The sequence below is a fragment of the Salvia hispanica genome, chromosome 6 (assembly GCF_029641045.1).
Source record: "Salvia hispanica isolate PSC_SH4W2 chromosome 6, Shi_PSC_v1, whole genome shotgun sequence".
Classification (NCBI taxonomy): Eukaryota; Viridiplantae; Streptophyta; class Magnoliopsida; order Lamiales; family Lamiaceae; genus Salvia; species Salvia hispanica.
Genome location: NC_142697.1, coordinates 3,352,574 through 3,376,378, shown reverse-complemented (window position 1 = coordinate 3,376,378; position 23,805 = coordinate 3,352,574). Strand labels below are relative to the sequence as shown.

Sequence of the window (23,805 nt, the reverse complement as noted above, 5' to 3'; positions counted from 1 at the left end):
GTACCTTGTACGCCTCAATCGGAACTCGAATCAAGAAGTTATGGCCATTATGATAGTACAAGGTCGCACAAAGGTCGCAGCCTTCATCAAATGGCCATAACTTCTTCATCCGTGTTCCGATTGAGGCGTACAAAGTACCCACGCGAAGCTATTTCAAAGACGAAAATAACGATAGTAAGATAAAAGAATTTGGACATTGTCTTAATAGGAAACGAACAGTATGAATCAGACCGGAAAACCTGACATGGGAAAATAGCAACTGACAATAAAGTTCATGATATTACACGAACTTTTTAAAGTTCGTGGAAAAAACCGGAATTCATGAAAAGTTGATGACTTTAAAAGCAGTTACCCCTTATATTATTCTTATTATTTTTATCCAGAAGTTATCAGATTTTAATTTGATTTGATTTAGTTTTTTTAGATTTTTTTTGTTTCTCTAGAAATTTTTTATCCCACATATTATAAATATGTGCTCATCTTCTAAAAAAACTTCACTCGTCTCCATGATCGATCTAAAATGAGTTTGTACGGTGGAAGCAATGGAAGCCCAATAGCCGTTGCTGTTCATCATGTATTCACAATTGTGATTGTAACTAAATTAAAAGCAACTATAATAATTAACCAAAACAAATTAATATTAATCTTATCAATATAGTCTATCATTAAAAGGCCATTGGAGCAATGCTATGTAGCTTCCTCAAAGAATGTTTGGTCGTATGGCGGTCTTGCGAAATTTGTGGAGGCCCGATAGGTACTCTCTGATTAGATTTCCGACATCGCTCATCGAATCCCCAAGTTGATAAATTTCATTGAAGTGGCAATACCCAAAAACGTTACGAACATCACCAACAGAAAAAACCAAACCAAAAACAACCAAAACGCTGAATATTGCTTTAAACGCTGAATATTGGTGATTGGTTTTTGTCTATTGTTGTGAGTAATTAGACTTTTGTCGATGGTGTTTAAAGCAATATTCAGCGTTGTGATTGTTTTTGGTTTGGTTTTTTCTGTTGCTGCTGTTCGTAACGTTTTGGGGTATTGCCACTTCAATGAAATTTATCAACTTTGGGATTCAATGAGCGATGTCGGAAATCTGATCAGAGAGTACCCTGTTGGGGCCTCCACAAACTTCGCGAGACTGTCGTACGGCCAAACGTAGCTAGAATAAATATGGTCAACTGTTATGAATCGTGAAGAAAATCGGGTAGATTTGTTAAGGAGAAAACAAGAAGTATGAAGAGAGAGTTCTTGAGGGAATGTGTAAAAGATCTTATTCAAGAGAATTGTGGATTACACTATGATCAACTAACTCAACAATGAGCTGAGATATCACACTATATACTTGATAGGCTAGTTTTCGTCACTCGGATTTTATCACTTTTCACACTTATTAGTTGAATATTTGCATGAAAAATATATTTTTTTGGCAGGGAATGGATCATTAAATTTGGAAGCTGCTTAATGAAGGCATGAAGAGGAAAACATGCAAAAAAGAGGGCAAAATGACAAGGAATAGAAGAAAGTGGAGGAAGAAGGCAAAGAAGACCCAAACTGCCCAAGCTGTTGGACTGGCCAGTTTGAACCTGACGGGAAAATGACTAAAGCCACTTCCACACACTTATCAAGGACAACTCTCATTTGCTACACACGCCCATATCTGCCCTTGAAGAGTAAAAAAGAAGGGGAATATCTTTTATTGGATATATGTATTAAAATACAACTTTCCAACTTACTCACTTATCACTTTAGCTTTAGTTTAGTTTTAGTTTATTCTCTCTCTAGGAAACTTTCTCTCTTCCTTAAGAAGAGAGATTTCAACTTTAAGGCTGCCAAGATCTTTGTTCACAATGGATTGAAGTAGTAGTAATTTAGTAGTAGTATTTAATATCTCTAGTTGCTTGTTCTTAACCTTTGTAGTTCTTTTGCATCTTTCTTACTCTTAGCTATTGTTGTTGGACTTGTTTTAAAAGCTTATTTGAAGTAGTAATTTCTCTAAGTGTTCGTGTATATAAGGTGCTTTAAGTTTAGCTCTTGTTTGATTTTCGGTTTTAGCTTGTGGTTTAGTTCTAGTGTTGGTTATGTTCATGTTTAGTTAAAACTTCTTTCAAGCTTTTAAAATCAGTTTCTCAAGCATTTTCTTAGTTAGTTTATGGTTAAAAAATGTGGAGAAGGAGTTAGAAAAGTCTCAAAAAAAATCAGCCATGTGTTTTGTGTTTTCGACACCTCGTCGGGTGTGATTTTCGTATGATTTTGCATGAGTTTGATGAGCTCGGTTCTGGACTGTTCTTCCACTATGTTTAAGTGTTCTTAAGCTTTCTTTATCTTCTTCAATGAGTCTTTATGTTTCAGCTTTTAGTTTGGTGTTTTCAATGCATGTTTAGGTAGTTTAATTGTTGATCTTGTGTTTCTCTTGCATTTTTAATTATGTAGCAGCCATATAGTCATTTCTCTCACTTCCTTTATGTTCTTTAGTGTAGAATTAGGAGCCCAAGATCAGCTTTTAGAAGTCAAGTTCTTTGTCCATTAGTTGTAGGCTTTTATCCATTGGTTTTACACCTTGGGTAATAGGGTTTAGGAGACCACAAGTATATGCTTTCTTTTCACTTTTGGCAGCTCTTTTAGCTTAGTTAATCCATGCACTCCACCTCTCATTTACATGTCATTTAGTTTAGCTTTTAGGAGTTAATTAGTTTTAGCCACTTTTAAGGGTCACAATCCTAGTTTCTACACTTTGTTTAGTATCTAGCACTTAGTTTATTTTCCTTAGTCTGTTAACTTAGACTCTTTTGCTTTCTAATCTTAGAAATGCTCATGCAAGTTGCTAATCTGTTTTCATTTCCGAAATGTTCTTATTTTCGCCAAGTGCAAAATTCTCTGCCAAGTTGCCCAGTTTATCAGATTGCCCAGTCCGCGTTCCAGTTTATATGCTTTCATCTTATTGTATTTTATTTGCATGTTTAGTTCCCAATCTTAGCTTAGGTGTTATTTATAATTCGTAGTTCAGTTCCCACCCCCAATTTAGAGCGTGGCGGCATCGCCAAAATCCTTCTTAAGTGTGGAAATACATAATGGATGCTACCGTTCCTTGTGGGTTCGACACCCTAACTTACCATATGCTAACTAATAGTATTTTGGAAAGTGTGAACTTATAAATCTTGTTGAATAGGAAGGGACACGCGCCTACGACACGCGTGCAAAAAACCCCTACCTTTCATCTTCTATCTCTAAACACTAAAAAAAAAACTGCGTTTACCGAGCACCGAAGTGCTCTGAATTTTCTTAAAGTGCTAGAAAAAAACAGCGTATTCCGAGCATTAATAGTGCTAGCCATTTGCTTCGTCGGAATGATTTCGAGCAATTTTCCTAGGAGAATGTTAAGGGTGAAGTTCCCTTAACACGATAAAAGGCAGTCGCCGGAGCTTTGCCGGTCGATCAAACCAAGATTTAAGATTGCAAAAAGATAAAACACGATAAAAGCTAAAAAGATAATTTCATATTTCTTGAATGCTCAAAAGGAATAACAATGTTCACTATTTATAATAGTGGATACCCTAACTTAAGGAACAAGACACTAATTATATAGGAAAGATATGCTACTTAATAATAGAATAAATACTAAGATATGATGTAGATATGATCGTATCAACTCCCCCGCGGTTAAAAGCCATCTTGTCCTCAAGGTGGGAACCATGACACAACGAAGAGCGACGCAAACAGAAGCTTTGGCGAGCTCTCTCCTCCTGGATCAAACGCACACCGAATGGTGTCTGCCTTCATTATCTCCATCAAAATTCACCAAGGCGGGCTCGTGATAATTAAACGCTAACATGTGGATCTTGTCAACGCGACCACGGATGCTCGAACAACGCATGTCCATCTGGGGAGGGATCAACCGTGCATCTGCGTCGAGCAATGTTGAACGATAATTCATACTTGCAACATTAGTGATATGCAAATCCACATAGAAACCATCTCTGTCCTCTTTTAACAAAGAAGAGTTCATCAACTTCCTCAACTTCAAAATATCCCACCTATCATGCACATATCCTTGAAGCAAAACCTTGAAATCCCTTTCGATAACCGGTAAGAAAGCATTAGAGCCACACAATGGATATATTTCCTCAAAAGATGGGGCTTGTCAGTTGTCGAGGCTTGCATCTCTATCCTCCTCAACTCCATGATTATTACAAAGCAGAGCAATGGAAGAAGAACAAGATACACCAAATGCATCATGATCAAGTGCCTCCATTTCTGTCTCTAAGTTAGAGTCCATTGAAAGCACACTTTCCAGATTGTCACAATGCTCATCTTCCACCATACCACGATTAGAAATGCAGTGTAAATCTTTGGGATCATCACATGAATATTTAACCCGAGCCTCTAAAATCAAAGAATCTGAAATTGCACCTTCTTCACTTTCAAATTTAGTAACAACCAGTGACTGCATCGGAGCAAATATGGATGGAGTACATTCTGGTCTCAACGAAGGGGTGTAAGCCGCAGGTATCTCCGTTTGAGTTTGATGGTAACAATCCTGCCACTGTTGTTGATCACAGGTGTGGTGTTCTTGCTGCACACGATAGTCCCAGGTAGGGAGTCCGTGACTCGGCGCCCCTTAGGCTGGAGTTGGGTCCAGGTGCGGCTGCGGAACGTGGTAGGACTGATTGTGGGTTGGATAGCCATAAAGGGCTCGCTGCGCAGGTGGATCCCAACAACAAGACGGGCTCGGCGGCGGCTGATTTGTTTCCCGGTGGTGATATGACAGCGGATATTGGTCGTACGGCATGAGCCCCGATTGTTGGCGGTAGCTGGGAGGGTCCCAGCTTGTTTGACGTCGCGTGTGGGGCTGATGTTGTTGCCACTGCCAATCCTGCATCTCCGGTTGCTGCGGTTGCTGCCATTGCAAAGCGTCGAGTGGAGGAGCAGGCGGTTGGTATGGTTGCTGCAAAATATTGTTGGGGCAGCTGTGCAGCGTGCGGCTACTGAAACGTGGTCGCCGGATGGTGCGGAGACAATGGTGATTGGTAGGGTAGTTGAGCGGCGCTGTACAGCGTGGCCGTGTCAGGTGGATCAGGTTCGGGCCGGAGCGGAGGGTGCGTGGTTGCTGCCCTGTGCTTAAGCCCATCCAATCGGGTCTCAAATTGGGAGAGCTTAGCAAGAATGTACTCCACCACTGCTGGATTCAGTTGCAAGCCGTCGGTTGCTTGCGATATCTCCGGCCATGAACGAAGATTGACTTTGGCCATGAGTTCGAGAATGGAAGCACCAATTGTTAAGGGTGAAGTTCCCTTAACACGATAAAAGGCAGTCGTCGGAGCTTTGCCGGTCAATCAAACCAAGATTTAAGATTGCAAAAAGATAAATCACGATAAAAGCTAAAAAAATAATTTCATATTTCTTGAATGCTCAAAAGGAATAACAATGTCCACTATTTATAATAGTGGATACCCTAACTTAAGGAACAAGACACTAATTATATAGGAAAGATATGCTACTTAATAATAGAATAAATACTAAGATATGATGTAGATATGATCGAATCAGAGAACATTAGTTTCTCTGACCACTTTCAGGGTGCTTGAAAATATTGGTCAACTCCTTTATGCGACGATCCAAGCACCAAAAGTGCGACGTTTCAAGAAAGCTAGCACAATTTGGTGCTAGAATATTGTTCTAATAGTCATGTTATATTTCGAGCACAGTGCTTGGAATTCTTCATATTTTTATTATTATTATTATTATTATTATTATTATTATTATTATTATTATTATTATTATTATTTCAGTTTCATGTATCCAATGACAGTAAACTAAAAATAGAAATAAAATAATTAAATTAAAATGACATTAAACTCAAGATGCCGAATTGAATTCACATGCGAGCACTGAATTGTTTCACAAGTCAATTGAGTTCAAAGTCCAGAGCCTTTGTCCTAGCGGCAAGGAGCTTAGACATCAATGTATGAGGTGCCGAGTTCGAGCCCTCTCTCAAAAATTACCCTATAAACAGGCAAATAATCATATCAGTCTTTGTTCCCATCAACTTGGTAGTTTTTTAGACTAGCAAATCTCCTTCCAACTGCAATCCCTTCCTACATATTCACAAATGCAAAATGTTACTACATGATTTGTGACTCAGATTTTCGGGCATTAATCTTTGAGAACTTACTGTGAGAGAATGTATTCCAGTTTTGATTACTAAAGCTAGATGAGGGCCATTGAAATACAACACGTTCGAAGAAGGTGGATTCAGATCCAATAATTTCGATTTGCTATTTATAAAAAGCTAGATGAGACACCCTATTAACCAATGACAGTAAGTGCAAAGAGGATGAAGCAGTCTGCACTCAAATTCACAAGCACAACAAAGTTTATGCTCTGCAGAAGTCTGCACTCAAATTATCAGAGTTTCTATGTGGTCAATCACAATATAAAATATACATAATGTAATTGAGTTTCTTCCCAAAACCATCAAACTCGAAGAAAGGAAATACATGAGCAAACTAAGAATAAATTGGTTCAATAAAACTGCATTGATGAATATAAATCGAAATGTACTATTAGAAGCACATTTTATCGGCGTAAATTCGAAAAATTCGGTAGTGTACCCATAATTAACTTCCAATAGAGACTTTCTGTTCTGCCGGTAGTGGAAGAACCGGCAGCAGTCGGCTGAGATGGAAGCGGCGGCAGTCAGCTGAGGTAGAAGCACGGGCTTGAAGACGGAAAGAAGAAGAAATGGAGCTATGGAGTATCATTTTGCGAGATTGTTTTTTTGTAAAGTGCATTAACAATACAAAATAATTCCTCATTTTGTGAGTACCATAAAAGTGCTAGGAAAATTGCGAGCACATTTAAGTTGTGCTAGGAAATATTCCGAGCACATTCAAGTTATCGTGTTTACATTATTAATACACTGCGTTGATGAGTTAACAAGTTAGCAATTTAAGAAAAGCTAGCATTATAATGCACCGCCATCATACAGAACATCAAAACGTCTCCTAATTATATACTACTATATATGAATTACGATGATCAGATATAGCGTTGGATTTGATCCGCAAGTATCCCTATATGGTCAGGATGAACCATGAATTCATTGGTAGAGTTTTGGAGAAGATTGCATCCAGAGCGACAGCATTCTCCACGGATGTGGACGATCAACTCAGCTTCTGGACAAATCTCATATACTGGTGTGAGTATTTTATTAACTCTGTGTTTTGGCAGTACGGTCCATAGGCGTTAATTTAGCCGAGTATTACCTTAAAATTTTGAAGGTATTGTGAAGATTGATATGAAACCACAATACTTGGATATTGAGTACCAAACTATTCTAGGCAAGTGATTCACATTCAAAACTAGTAATTTGTTTCTTATTACTTATCTAAAATGATTTTGGTACAAAGGCTCCAAGGTTGCATAACCTTGTCCAAATGTTGCACTCAACTCTTTGTCATGTTATCAAATACTTAGGTAATAAATGAATCTTATTACTCTCGTGCAATCTATATATGTGACATGCTTTATGACCGCATGTCGTTTGCATTTCAGCGCCTGGCATTAATAGGTTTCATGAAAAGAAATTGATTCGTGAGAAAGCGCTGGAGCTTGTGAAATATTTATGCAACCTTATAGAACCGTTAGACTACAGACAAGCACAAACTATCTGCAAAGAGGCCATTATAGCAGCAGCTGAATCGGGAAATAATGATGTTGTACAAGAAATTGTAAGGACACTTCCTGTTGCAATTCATACTAGGAATATTTTTAATCAGAACTTTCTCCACATGGCCGTCAAGAACCGTTGTGAGAAAGTGTTTAATCTCATATATCGTACGAGCAACTACAGAATCAACTATTCGGAAATAACCGACAAATCTGGTAATTCAGTCCTTCACTTGGCCGCACGTTTGGCACCTCCTAACAAGCTGAATTTAGTATCGGGTGCAGTTCTCTAGATACAACGTGAATTACTTTGGTTTCAGGTATATTCATATTTATAGTTGTATATTAGAAGTTGAATTGAAGCAAACAATCTAACTGCAATCAATCTTATTTTCAGCTGAGATCTAAATAAGAATGGTGAAACAGCTGAGATGATATTTACTAGAGAACATAGAGAGCTGGAAATATAAGGAGAGAAATGGATGAAAGATGTTGGAAGATCTGGAGTATTCAGCAAGACATCTTCTGGAGTATTCAACAAGACAAAAGATTGAGGAAAATCTTACCTTGTATAGCATTATTCTAGCTTATATATAATGTACAAGTTCATTGTGAATAATATAACAAAGAATTTACCCAATTCTACATGGTATCAGAGCAGGTTAGGCTCAGAAAAATATCATTATAGCCCCCAAATAATAACCCCAGAACAGATATACAATTCTCGACCGAGACGGCGAGAAACCAACAATCAAAATGATCGACGAGAATAAGGAACAAATCGAGCCGATTGCCGAGAAGATCAGATCAAGTAAAAGCGTTACCATAGCCTTCAAATTGAACGGCTCCAACTATTCACTATGGGCTCGCCTAATGAAGGTGGCCATCGGCGGCAGAGGAGTCTACCGCCACATCACTGGATATCCGACTCCACCGGGACCGGGAGAGAAGGGATACTCCGATTGGGAGGGGATAGACTTGATAGTCTTCTCATGGATTATTGACAACATGGAGACACATATTATAGCCGATTTCGCACACCACCAAACGGCTATAATATGTGTCTCCATGTTGTCAATAATCCATGAGAAGACTATCAAGTCTATCTCCTCCCAATCGGAGTATCCCTTCTCTCCCGGTCCCGGTGGAGTCGGATTTCCAGTGATGTGGCGGTAGACTCCTCTGCCGCCGATGGCCACCTTCATTAGGCGAGCCCATAGTGAATAGTTGGAGCCGTTCAATTTGAAGGCTACGGTAAAAAATCGATCTTGGCTCAGAAAATTTTCATCATAGCCGATAATACCTTTTCTCAACCCTTTTCAAACCAGAATCAAGCCCAGAAACCGACCCTATAACCAAAGATGTCAGATACAGAAGACACAAAAATCGATCCAGAACAGATAACAAGCCTCATAAATAGCAAAAGCATCACAGTTGCATTCAAGTTGAATGGAAGAAACTACCCCCTTTGCTCTCGATTGATCAAAGTTAAGATTGGAGGCCGAGGAGCCTACTCATACATCAGGAACGAGCCCCCGGAACCAGGAAGCAAAGGGTTCGATGTGTGGGAGGAAAACGAATTGGTGGTGTTCTCGTGGATCGTTGACAACATCGAGAAAGATATAATTGCCGACTTCGCACACCATCTGACTGCCAAAGCACTATGGGACAGCCTTGCTGTGACCTTCGAAAACAAGGCCGACAAATACCACATCTACGACCTGGAAGAAAAGGCGATAAACATCAAACAAGGAAACCTCGATCTGGAAACTTACTACCGGAGAATCCACGGATTATGGATAAACATTGACAGAAGCCAGAAGCAGCCGATTAGCTGTTGTGATAAGGGAATCGATCAATTTCGAACACACTCGAATGAGAAACGATTGATTAAATTTCTGACCGGATTGAATCAGGAGTACGATTCGATTCGGAGGGACATCTTGAAGGAAGAACCGACCCCATCAGTGGAGGCACCCTACGGATGGGTGAAGACGGAGGCGGCTCGACGTCGAATCATGCCACCGGCATCGCCCTCACCCACCGGAGAAGCCAACGGCAACAATGCCGATTCGTCATTTGGGGGTGAAATCGGACTTGGACTCGCGGCAATCGGACAGAGCTCCGCCACCCAGAACCAGCGACCACCGTACCGCGACGCTCCACCGCGCCCCTCCGCCGCCAGCCTAACGGGAAATCAACGCCCCGACACCTAAAAATTATGGTGCTCCCACTGTGGAAAACAGAAGCACACATGGGAGACATGCTTCAAACGATTGGGGTACCCAGAGTGGTGGGAGGAGCGACAAAAATCGAGAGCAGGGGCGGCGCAAGCGAAGCTCGTCGTGGGGATGAACCACGATGGAACACCACGGCGAATGGATGGAGGAAATCATGGGGAATCAGGTGGACCAGGAGTGGGGACTCGATCGGAGGATCAACCCGTCGGCGGCAACGCGAGAGGCGCTGGGAATGTCGCGGAGAAGACGAAGGGAATCGTCGACAGAACGGCGCAAGGAGGAGGTAACGGGTTTGGGATTAACCCAAACCCTATTTTAATTTCCTCAAGTTTTCAATTCAAACCCCATAAGAACTGGAAATATCAAAAAATACCCCATATTGTTGATATTCGCCCCCCTGACTGTCCGAAAATTACAATTGACCCCAGACATGTCAAAACTATTTTGTTTGCCCCAATTATGTGTCTAAAAATCGTTTTGAGCCCCTACAAGAAACTTCCGCTGCATTTCATGTTCATAATGTAATTGATAAACATTCTAAGGGCTGGATATTTGATTGTGGGGCAACTGATACTATGACTCCGGAAAGGAATGATTTTATTACTTTTGATAATGACATGAAGTCATATATTAGAACTGCCAGTGGAGAATTGATTACTGTGGAAGGATCGGGCACAATTGAAATTTCACTTACACTTAGACTCATGAATTGTCTATATGTCCCTACTTTGTCTCAAAGATTGATGTCTATTAGTCATGTGACTAAGGAATTGAATTGCACGCTCCTAATGCACCCCGACTTCAGACGAGGAGGATTCTTGGGCGTGGCACTGAGAAGCAAGGACTCTATTACGTGGACGAGATAGCTCAACATGGTAGTGCAATGCTGGCTCACGGATCCACGAAACAGGAAACTTGGCTCTGGCACCGAAGACTAGGACACCCTTCTCCTGGTTACTTTAAATTGCTTTATCCAAACATTTTTGGCCAGAAGCGGTTGCTACGTCCATCTATCTCATCAATCGCCTTCCTACAAAAATTCTGAACATGAAAATCCCCCTTCATTCCCTATCCAAACAAGCCAAAATACCCGAACACTTGAACCTTCAGCCCAAAGTCTTTGGTTGTACCGTCTGTACTCATATCCCAAAACACGAGAGGACCAAACTATCACCTTGTGCAATCAAATGTGTCTTTGTGGGGTATGGAGTGAATCAAAAAGGCTACAGATGCTATGACCCGTCCACTCGAAAAATCACCACTACCATGAACTGCAATTTCCTAGAAACTGAATTTTTCTTCATACCCACCTTAATAGTCAGGGGGAGAGTGGTCCAAGTAATTCCGAGGACTATCTAAGTTGGGTTGTGCCATTGCCAAGCTCCTCGATTGGGGATTCAACGGAACCAGTGATAGTCACTGCCGAGCACGTCTCACCACAAGAACCCTTTCACCCGCTCCCAAGCGATCCTTCTCCGACGATATCCGAGGTAATTTCTGAACCAAATATTGTTGAAAGTCCAGTTACTACTGATCTGATTGATACAGTACCCCGAGAGGAGGATAACACCGTGGATGGAGACACCGGGGGATATGTGCTTCCTTACCGAAGTACAAGGGGGATTCCGCCAAAACGATATTCCCCCGAAAAGATAGGGAAGAAGAGCCGCTACGGAGTGGCAAACTTCGTACAAGGGAACTTGACTAAAATGGCTCGAGCATTTGAGGCAGCACTATATGAAGAGGAAGAAATCCCACAGACAGCCGAGGAGGCAATGAAGCATAAGAAGTGGAGGGAAGCAATGCTTATTGAGATGATAGCCCTGATGAAGAATAATACGTGGAGCAAGAGCAAATTACCTGAAGGAGCTAGAAGTGTCGGGTGCAAATGGGTATTCACAATAAATAGAAGATCAGATGGGACAATAGAGAGATACAAGGCACGACTCGTGGCAAAAGGATACACTCAGACGTATGGTGTGGATTATGCTGAAACTTTTTCCCCAGTTGCTAAGATCAATACTGTGCGGGTGTTATTCTCGATTGCTGCTAATAAAGATTGGCCGCTCCACCAGTTTGATGTGACGAACGCATTCTTGCACGGAGAGTTACCTAAGCCAATATTCATGGAACCACCGCCTTGTTTCACGGGAGACTTTGTAGATGGGGAAGTGTGCCAGCTTAAGAAGACACTATACGGGTTGAAACAGTCACCTCGAGCGTGGTTTGGGAGATTTACAGAAGTGATGAAGAAGTACGAATACGAATAGAGTAATGCAGATCATACTTTGTTTATCAAGAAAAGAGGGGGAAAGATCACATGTCTGATCATATATGTAGATGACATGATCATTACTGGAGATGATGAGGAGGAAATAGTCGAACTAGGGAAGAACTTATTCCGTGAGTTTGAAATGAAGGATCTAGGTCTCCTTAAGTACTTCTTGGGGATAGAGGTGCTAAGGTCAAAAAGAGGAATTTTCATCAATCAGAGAAAGTATATACTTGACTTGTTGGCCGAAATAGGGATGATTGACTGTAAGCCAGCAGATACACCTATGATGCAAAATCATGGATTGCAGATAGTGGAGGGAGCAAAGTCGACCGACAGGGGGAGATATCAGAGGTTAGTCGGAAAACTTATCTATTTATCTCATACTAGACCAGATATTGCGTATGCCGTTGGAGTAGTAAGTTAGTTTATGCATGCACCGCAAGAAGCACATTGGGAAGCGGTTTTGAGAATCGTTCAGTATCTGAAAGGAACAACTGAACATGGACTTATGTTTGAGAAGCATGGACACATGGAGATCCATGGTTTCACCGATGCTGACTGGGCAGGGAATCCAAATGATAGAAAATCGACTGCAGGGTATTTCACATTTGTAGGCGGGAATCTTGTAACATGGAGAAGCAAGAAGCAAAAGGTGGTAGCACTCTCTAGTGCAAAGGCAGAGTTTAGAGGAATTAAGAGTGGACTGACAGAGATATTGTGGCTGCGAAGACTGATGACGGAATTGGATCTTCGACCTGCCCTTCCTTGTAGATTATTTTGTGACAACAAGGCAGCCATTAGTATCTCAGAAAATCCGGCGCAACATGATAGAACCAAACATGTGGAGGTAGACAGACACTTCATCAAGGAGAACATTGAAGCAAGAGTGGTGGAAATGCCTTATGTCAAATCTGAAGATCAGTTGGCGGATATCTTGACAAAGGCGGTAACTTCGAAGTCGTTCCAAGAAGTAATATGCAAGCTGAGTATTGGGAACCCCATTACTTAGCTTGAGGGGGAGTGTTAGAAGAAATATCACGTAAATTAGGGAGAATATATGAAATTGATATGGAAGAATATTGTACCTTATATAGAATAGCAATTATTGTAAATTAGGTTTACCATACTTAGAGATACTCTAGCCTATATATTATTGTAATTTCTGTATCATTCACATATTGAATAAACTACCAATTATTCTCCATTGAGTTTCTACTGGAGTAGACTCCATGGAGCATGGATGGACATAGATCGGTGTCCACACAGGACCGTAGATTGCTGTGATAAAGGAGTTTCACAGTATCGGAGCATCAAATCGGAGTTGAGATTATTCAAATTTCTCACCGGATTGAACGAGAGGTACGATTGGGTCAAACGCGAGATCCTCAAGGAGGATCCATATCCCTCAGTCGATGAGGCCTACGGATGGGTGAAACGGGAGGCAGCTCGATTGAAAATCATGTCACTGACGTCCGAATCACCCACCACCGCCGTCAGAAGTTACTCATCATCGGGAGTAGGGTTCGGCTTTGGAGCCAGAGAATACCGCCAGTCGCAACCTCAACACAGGAGTCAACCGCCGCCGCGCCCCACCACTAACCGCCGGGGAAACACCAAACCGGACAAATCAAAGCTATGGTGTTCCCACTGTGGGATGAACAAGCACACAAAGGAAACTTGCTTCCAATTAATTGGATATCCAGACTGGTGGGAGGAGGAGAAGGCGGCGAAGGCCAAGGTAGCCATCGGAACAGAAGGAGGAGGAAAAATTCGGGGAGGAGCAGGGGCAGAAGGGAGCCGTGAAACAGCTCAGTTCCAGGAGCGACGACCGGAAACCAGTGGTCTCCAAACCGGCGGTGGCCAGCGCGGCGACAACGGAGGGTGAAGAACAGTCGAGGCAATGATCGCCTCCCTCAAGCTTGACGGTGCCGAAAGTGGAGGTAAAGGGTTGGGGAGTGAGATCCCTAGCCCTAATACTTTCTCTCTTGCAATTAAGTCCCCAGTTAATAAAAAATGTGAAAGAAGACCCCATTTTAGGAGTATTACAGAATCCGACCCCATTATTTGCAAGAATTCATTTGCACCCTTAGAAAGTTTGTCGTATGCTTTTGAGGCCCGGGATAGTGATGAAATTGATGATACGGGGTGGATCGGTTGTGGGGCCACAGATACAATGACATATGATAGAAAAGATTTTGTAGAATTTTATAAGACCCCTAAGTCACATATACAAACTGCCAATGGAGGAATAACACCAGTTGAGGGGGCAGGGACTATAGAAATATTTCCGAATGTGCAACTTTCGAACTGCCTCTATGTTCCGAATTTATCTCAGAAGTTGATGTCAATTAGTCATGTGACTAAGGATTTGAATTGTACTCTGCTGATGCAACCAACTTTTTGTCTCTTATAGGATATCCGGACGGGGAAGATTATTGGATGTGGCACTGAACGGCGTGGGCTCTATTTTGTAGACGAGATCGCTCTACAAGATGGTGCGGCGATGCTTGCTGACGGACCAACCACTCAGGAGACTTGGCTCTGGCACCGAAGAATGGGTCATACCTCTCCGGGTTATCTAAAATCTTTATTTCCCAAACTTTTTGTTCCTAAGAATTTTTCTTGTGAAACTTGCGTTTTGGCCAAGAGCCACCGTAACACCTTTAAACCGAATGATACTCGTGTTAAGACTGTTTTTTCTTTAATACATTCTGATGTGTGGGGCCCTGCGCCTGTTGGTACTAGTCTTGGTTTTAAGTATTTTGTGATATTCGTGGATGATTGCAGTAGAGCCACTTGGGTATATTTTATGAAACAAAAATCAGAAGTTGTTGATAAATTTATTTTGTTCTATAAAATGATCCAAACCCAATTTCAAACATCCATTAAGATCCTACGTTCAGATAACGGGGGGGAATTTGTGAACAAATCTATGTCTCAATTTCTTAGGGAAAATGGGTTAATCCACCAAACTTCCTGCCCTCACACACCCGAACAAAATGGAGTTGCTGAACGAAAAAACCGAATCATCCAAGAAATGACCCGAGCCCTCCTATTTGACTCAAAAGTTCCACCATATTTTTGGCCAGAAGCCATATCCACCTCCATTTACCTTCTAAATCGACTCCCCATTAAAACATTAAACCAAAAAACTCCACTAGACCACTTGGCTACCTTGACACAAGTTCCCGCAACCTTATCTCTTCCACCAAATATTTTTGGCTGTTCGATCTATGTACACATTCCAAAACACGAAAGAACCAAGTTTTCACCATGTGCGATTAAGTGTGTATTTGTCGGTTATGGGATCAATCAAAAGGGCTATAGATGTTACGATCCAAAAACCAAACGGGTTATCACTACCGTGAACTGCAACTTTCTCGAAACAGAATTCTTTTACCACCTTGGGACTCAGGGGGAGAGTGAGAGACAGGGGGAGACCCAAGAAACCGACTCCCTTCGGTGGTATGTGCCAAGTCACTTCGATATGGGGCCAACAGAGCAAGTTGGCACTGTTCATGAGCCGAACTTATCTACAGAAATGAGTCAAACGACGCTTCCGCTGCGATCCTCTGATCCAACCGTAACGGAATCTGAGGTAATATCTAGTCCACATCTTGACAGTTCAGTTATTATTTCTGACCCTCCTAGTACAGAAGAAGAAGAAGAAGAAGAAGAAGAAGACACTAGTATTGATCAAGATACAGAGCAATATGTGCGTCCCGTTAGGAGTACGAGGGGAATCCCTCCGAAAAGATACTCTCCAGAAAGAATAGGGCGAAAGAGCAGGTACTCAATAGCCAACTTCGCCGAGGCCAACATCTCCAAAATGGCAAAGGATTTTCAAACTGCACTGTACGAGGAGGAGATACCTCGAACCTTTGAAGAAGCAGTAAAGATCAAACATTGGAGGGATGCAATGCTGGTAGAGATGAAAGCATTAAAGAAGAATGGTACTTTGGGAGATTAGCCCATTGCCCGATGGAAAGCATACAGTGGGGTGTCGATGGGTCTTCACAATTAAACGAAGACCAGATGGAAGTATCGAGCGATACAAAGCTCGATTGGTAGCAAAGGGGTATACTCAAACCCAAGGGATCGACTACTTTGAGACATTCTCTCCAGTTGCGAAGATGAACACTGTGAGAGTACTTCTTTCTATTGCGGCAAATAAGGACTGGCCACTTCATCAGTACGATGTAACCAACGCATTCCTTCATGGAGAATTGAAGGACCCTATATATATGGAGGCTCCACCAGGATTCTCAGAAGAGTTTGAGCAAGGAAAGGTGTGCAAACTGAAGAAGACACTATATGGGCTAAAGCAATCCCCAAGGGCCTGGTTCGGAAGATGTACAGAGGTGATGAAGAAGTATGGGTACCAACAAAGTAACTCCGACCACACCCTCTTCATCAAACGGAGAAAGGAAAAGATCACTTGTCTAATAATCTATGTAGATGATATGATCATTACTGGAGATGATGTCGAAGAGATACAACAACTCAAGGAACATTTAGCCACAGAATTTGAGATGAAGAATCTTGGTGACCTCAAGTATTTCCTCGGGATTGAAGTACCTAGGTCAGGGAAAGGAATCTTCATCAGTCAACGAAAATATGTTCTTGATCTATTGGCAGAGATAGGGATGTTGGACTGTAAGCCGGCAGATACTCCTATTGTTCAGAATCACGGACTTCAACTCTGATCTCATCAAAGGGGAGGTCCCTACTGATCGGGGAAGATACCAGAGGCTAGTTGGGAAACTCATCTATCTATCCCATACTAGACCTGATGTTGCATATGCAGTGGGAGTCTTAAGCCAGTTCATGCATAGTCCGCAGGAAGAACATTGGGAGGCAGCACTTAGAGTTGTTCGCTACTTGAAAGGAACCGCCGGGCATGGAGTTTTGTTTTGAAAAAACGGACATCTAGATATCCATGGATACACTGATGCTGATTGGGCAGGGAATCTGGTCGACAGACGTTCCACGGGAGGATACTCCACCTTTATTGGTGGGAATTTGGTGACTTGGAGAAGCAAGAAACAGAAAGTGGTCGCCCTCTCTAGTGCCGAAGCAGAGTTTCGAGGCATCAGGAGCGGATTAACTGAAATCCTTTGGCTTAGGAGATTGATGAAAGAATTAAGCTTGGAACCGCAGAAAACTTGCAAATTGTTGTGTGATAATAAGGCCGCGATCAGTATCTCAGAAAATCCGGTACAGCATGACAGAACGAAGCATGTCGAAATTGATCGACACTTCATAAAGGAGAACCTTGAGGAGAAGATAGTGGAAATTCCATGTGAAATCAGAAGATCAATTGGCCGACATCTTGACCAAAGCAGTCTCGGCAAAGTCATTTCAAGAAGTGTTGGGCAAGTTAAGCTTCGGTAATCCCGTCACTTAACTTGAGGGGGAGTGTTGGAAGATCTGGAGTATTCAGCAAGACATCTTCTGGAGTATTCAACAAGACAAAAGATTGAGGAAAATCTTACCTTGTATAGCATTATTCTAGCTTATATATAATGTACAAGTTCATTGTGAATAATATAACAAAAAATTTACCCAATTCTACAAAAGATACGGTTAACTCATGTACTATTACTGCAGCATTGATTGCTACAGTTGTGTTCGCTGCCGCTATCACAGTTCCTGGCGGCAACCAACCAGAGTCTGGTTATCCGATGTTCTACAAGTCAAGCGCATTCACAATATTTGCAATTTCAGATGCAGTTTAGCTCTTCACATCCACCACTTCGCTGTTGGTGTTCTCATCCATCCTCACCTCGCGTTATGCAGAGCAAGACTTTCTGTATGGACTGCCCAAGCGACTTTATTGACCTGCTTACCCTTTTCCTGTCCATCTTGTTCATGATGATTGCCTTTAGTTCGACGTTGTATCTAGTGTTTAGGCAGAAGAAGGCATGGATTCTGTTGCCGGTTGGTGCACTTACATGTCTTCCCATTTCTTCATTCGTGTTTTTGCAGTTTCCACTTCTAAGAGATGTCATTTCTTCAACTTATTTATGGTCGTGGCATTTTCGGCAAACAGAGTGATCGTCCATTTCACTAACTTCACTTAAATATACATATCATGCTTTGCATGAGTTTGTTGTTGTTTTTAAAAAATTTAAAGTATCTAAACCGAACCTCTATTGGGTTAAGGAGAAGCCATGAATTTTATGTTATTGCATGTTACGGGTGCAATCTTATACAGTCGCCGGTGGTTATTTTATTAATTCATGCATTTATGTGACTTTGAGTTGTAGAAAATCAGACGCTTGGTATTTCTTTTCATGTATTAAGCAATTTATTTTCTTATAATATCAAGATGAATACATTAATTACATAACATTAAATTAAGGTGAATTTGCAAATTAAACATTTATGACTCTGCTTCTAAACTAAAAAAACACATATGACATATAATGCGTTAGCTATATTTCGGTCTACTTTTTTTTTTTTTTTGATTTAAGTGTATTACGAATGATAAATTTAATATAAATATCATGCGTGCTGTGAATTATATGTCGAGATCTCCAGCAAAGACTAACAAAGTGAGCTTCTTCTAGGAAAAAAAATGATAACATAAATGGTGCATCTCTGTTTACATTAGCCAACAACAAAATTGTTTTAGTTCTGTCCTTCTTTAATACTCCAATATTTCCAATTTCAATCACCTCACGCCCTTCTCCTATCTTTCTCAGAATCTCTAGCTCTTCCTCCTTTCCCTTCAATGGCAATTTCCCGGTGAGCATCTCATGCACAGTATAATATAGGAATCTATAGACCTTGAATTCCCTCGACATCAATCCATAATAGTTTTGAATATATTTCTTTATTTAGTTATAATTGTTTGGAAGCATGCACAAAGGAAATAGAAAAGGAGAGAGAAAAAAAGAAGTAGTGCACAAAAATATCCAAAACAAATTGTAATAAATTTAATTAAATAGCACAAAAAATGGGAATCGGAAAATAAAATAAATGGTAAAAACGATAAAAATTGAAAAAAAAAGTGATAAATGATCAAAAGCAGGCGAGTTGAGTAAAGAAGCGCGGTATCAACCATGCGGCCATGTGCTTGTAGCTTTGTTGAGTCATGTGGATGCCGTCCCAACTTATATGTTGATCAACAACTTCACATACACTAACATTAGCTCCTCCGCACATTCTTCCTAAATTAAAGTTGTATTTCCCTCCTATTCCGCAGCAGGCCCGCTCTACCTCATATCCACTATCTATTCCCGTTTGGAGGAGATCTAGGTAAGCATTGTAATAGTCGCCGTAGACTACGACAGTATTGGGATTCTCTAGTTTGAGTTTGAGGATGGCTTCTTGCAGAAGCTCGTTGTGGTACTTCGCAAATTCATTCAACTCTGTCACGCAACTTTGGTTGTTAAGGGGTGCGCCTTGGAATGCTGTTTTGTATATCGGAAGGCAACCTATCGGAAAGTTTCCGGGAACAACCAATCTTCTTGCACCCATCTTTACGGCTCTCTGCAACATTAATCATATTCATAACTTTCAATACCATAACTAAATAGCAAATTAAAGCGTAACTTTTCTACTTTAATTGATTAAAATATTGATTAAATTTGTTTGTATTTTTTACAATATATCTTCAATGATTTTCGATCGTGATTTAGAACATTGTAAATTTTTGGACAAGAAATATTAATCAGGAATTGTAAAAGGTAGAAAAGTGATGATTTAATTTGATATGTTTGTAAAATGACAAGTTTCTCTAAGTGATTCATGGCAATATATCAACTCACCTTAGTTCCATTAATCACGGCTTCAACCACTTTGAGGAACCATGCTTTTCAATTCCTCCATTTGTTTCCTTTGAAAGATGGCATAGTTGTAATCGTTCCCACCAGTTTCTCCCACCATGAACAAAGCACTTCGGAGTTTCTTGAAACGATCTATATATACTCACCAAACCAAATACTCCATATTAATTATTCTACTACATATATATAGAGTAGATAGTAAAACAGAGGTATATATGATTTACCTATCTCATCAAGGCTGATGGAATTGAAGTAGGAGTCCATCCAATCCAATTGAACGCTAAGAGAACTATTTGTCACCGGATTCGTTACGTTGTGAGCAGCCAACGCCTCAGACGACAACGCGGTCGAACCAGCCACGGCAAAGTTGACTCCATTCCCGAACCAAGTCCCCTTGTGTTTATACGGTGGGAGCAAAGGAAGCCCAGCGGACATTGCTGTTCATCATATATTCACAATTGTGATTGTAACTAAATTAAAAGCGTCTATAGTAATTAACTAAAACAAATTAATATTAATCTTACCAATATAGTCTATCATTAAAAGGCCATTGGAGCAACGCCCTGTAGCTTCCTCAAAGAACGTTTGACCGTACGGCAGCTTCGCGAAGTTTGTGGAGGCCTCGATTGGGTACTCTTTGATCAAATTTCCTACATCGCTCATCGAATCTCCAAGTTGATAGATTTCATTGAAGTTGCAATACTCCAAAACATTAGGAACAGCGCCAACACAAAAAATCAAACCAGAAACAACCAAAACAATAAATATTGTTTTAAACGCCATCGACAAAAACCTAAATCTTAACTCACAACAAAAGACAAACACCAATCACCAATGTAGCATCTTAACTCACAACAAAAGACAAACACCAATCACCAATGTAGCTAGTATATATAAGATGCTCTAAACTCACAACAAAAGACAAACACCAATGACCAATATAGCTAGTATATATAAGATGCTCATCCAATTCGACTTTTGAAAGGATTAGCAATTGATATACTTGGATTTTTTAAACCTATTCTAATGCTTTTAGCACCTTAATCCAAAATCAAGACTAAATCTCCACCCTTAGATTTTAAAATGAGTGGATGAGATTAAAGCTCACAAAATCTCAATAAATAGTAGACAAAATATCAACAAAAGGGTAATATCGTCATTATGTTATCATATGATAATTTTCGTGAGTGTTTTTTTATATCAACATTGTGTATTACAAATATCAACAATATGACATTGGAATATCAACACATTTTTATTGAGATTGGACATGCATAATATTGAGATTTTGCCTACAATATATTGAGATTTTTTGTTCCATTTGTTGAAAATAACTGTTTATCAACATGTACGAAAATTGAAATATAATTTATCAAATTTCATCACCCGAACATCATCGGAACATATGCAATTGAGATCTCGTTGGAATCCTTATTAAATTATCTTTAATTTGATATATTTTTTGCGAAAAAATAATTTAAATTGAGAGAGTTACGTAAATTTAAAGATTTGAGATGATTTTGAGGAGAGAGAAAGTAGTTAGTTATAATTACTATATATATAGGATTTGACATTAATACCCTTTTAATTTAATTAATAATTATTTAAATTTAAAATATATTACACTTGGCATCATATTAACCACAAGATCTTCTAATCTAATGGTTGAAAATTGGTCTTAATTTGGGATTGGTAATTAGTTAGCAATTGATTACATCCCTACGTTACTAAGTATATACTAATTTTATGAAGATAATTAATCGTGTATATTAATATTATTTTTATGCGTATTACAAGGGATTATGTATAAAGGAGTACATGTAAAAGTAATGTAAATAGGAAAATAAACATATTAGTATTATTTTTATTTAATTTTAATATTTTCTTTTAAAACAAGGTTAATTACTTGTTAGATGCTACTAAATCTATTTTTTTTGTCAAGGATGAATTTAATTAGAATAAACATATTTGGTACTCCGTCAAACCGTCAAATAGGACTCGAATTGAACTATAATTCTATTTTGACACTAATTTAAATACTAGTTAAAGCATATCTCTAATAAACTGGTAGATTATATTTCTAACAACAAATCAAACAACTAAACCAATGATAAAAATACCGGGGAGAACAAAGCAATCGAAAGAAAAACAGAATATATGGAAGATCCTTATGAGAAAATCTCTCAACAAAGGCAGCCTATTCCACCTAAGCCTCATCATATAAAATGGAAAGGTATAATTTCAATAAATGATAAATAAGTTTTAATTAACATCTTATTCACATATGTTTTGATCTTGTTCATGTAGGTTTTGATTCAGTTTTACAACCAAGCGGGAACAAGTGTTTCTTGTGCAAACTGGATGTTGTATACACGCCTGCAGGAGGAACGATGTACGAGCGCCCAAATATGCCGGCTGTTGTTGTTCTTCCATGCGGCCATATATTTCATGACCATTGCTTGCAACAAATCACGCCGCCGCAAGCAGTGGCGGATCCATGATTTTTGATTTAGGGAGTGCGACGTTTACATTGATTCGGTCGATCATTTTTCTTTTGTTTTATTAATTATGAAGATCTTATATTAATGTTTTATTAAATTATGAATATCTTATATATATACATATATAATAACAACAAAATAAATAGACACATAATACAAAGAAGAAGAAACAAAATCAAGCAACATACTGTACATATATAAAATTAATAAAGAATAAGAAACTAAATAACCAAAGCAGCAAACTAGAAGAAATACCGCACTAACTAAAAAACTAAATAACTATATTATTGTCAAATCTCAAGCAATCTATAATAAAGACTCCAAAACTCATCCTTGCATTCCTTGTGCCCTTGGTGAAACTTGATGCAATTTTATTTGGAGGCAAAATTCAAATTCTTAAAACCCATGTCAGATCAAAGTGGGATAATATTTGAGAGACGGAGGTAGTAATTCTTTTTCCTTTTATTTCCTTTAATAAGTTTTATTTTTTTCCATAAATGTTGGATTTCCATAAGTTTTAAGGTTTTTTAAGCCCCATTATATCCTTGTGAATATTTTGATACTCGTGAAAAAAAGAGAAAGTTTAAGAGTCTATACGATTATCTTTTGATAGTATTAGATTTCTATTTGATAATTGATTCGAAGATCAAATTTTGATCTGTTTGACTTCACTTTCTGTTCATTGAATAATTGTTATTCCCTCCTTAGCTTACATTAATATAAATCATAACTCAACAAAAGAAATTATTTACTCTGGTATGAGTCTTATATTGTTTCGCAGCCATCAAAAAAAGAAATTATTTACACTTGTATGAGTATTATATTGTTTCGCAGCCTAAAACATGACGTCGTTTTAGTTAACGTTTAATAATGCCAACATATTTTAGATTGCACATTTAATAATTAAAAATGTTTTCTAATAAGAATAGTAGGAATAATAAAATATGTAATCATATAATAAAAATTTATTCTTCAAATTTATGTCAAATAAGAGACTAAAATATAGAGGAGTGATGAATTGCTAACTAATTAGTAATCCCAAACTAAGACTAAATCTTAGCCATTAGATTAGAAGATCCAGTGGTTGAAATAATGCCACATGCATTATATTTTTAATAAGAATAGTAGGAATAATAAAATATGTAATCATATAATAAAAATTTATTCTTCAAATTTATGTCAAATAAGAGACTAAAATATAGAGGAGTGATCAATGGCTAACTAATTAGCAATCCCAAACTAAGACTAAATCTTAGCCATTAGATTAGAAGATCCAGTGGTTGAAATAATGCCACATGCATTATATTTTTAATTAAGAAAATTAATAA

General features: G+C 39.3%; 3 pseudogenes; 2 read left to right on the top strand and 1 right to left on the bottom strand.

The window, feature by feature from the left end:
• The first annotated feature begins 7,077 nt into the window (after positions 1 to 7,077).
• LOC148923058 (uncharacterized) lies at positions 7,078 to 18,256 on the top strand (annotated as a pseudogene).
• On the top strand, positions 9,030 to 12,178 carry LOC148923059 (uncharacterized; annotated as a pseudogene).
• A 953-nt stretch (positions 18,257 to 19,209) lies between the features above and the next one.
• On the bottom strand, positions 19,210 to 20,759 carry LOC125206111 (acetylajmalan esterase 2-like; annotated as a pseudogene).
• Positions 20,760 to 23,805: the final 3,046 nt, after the last annotated feature.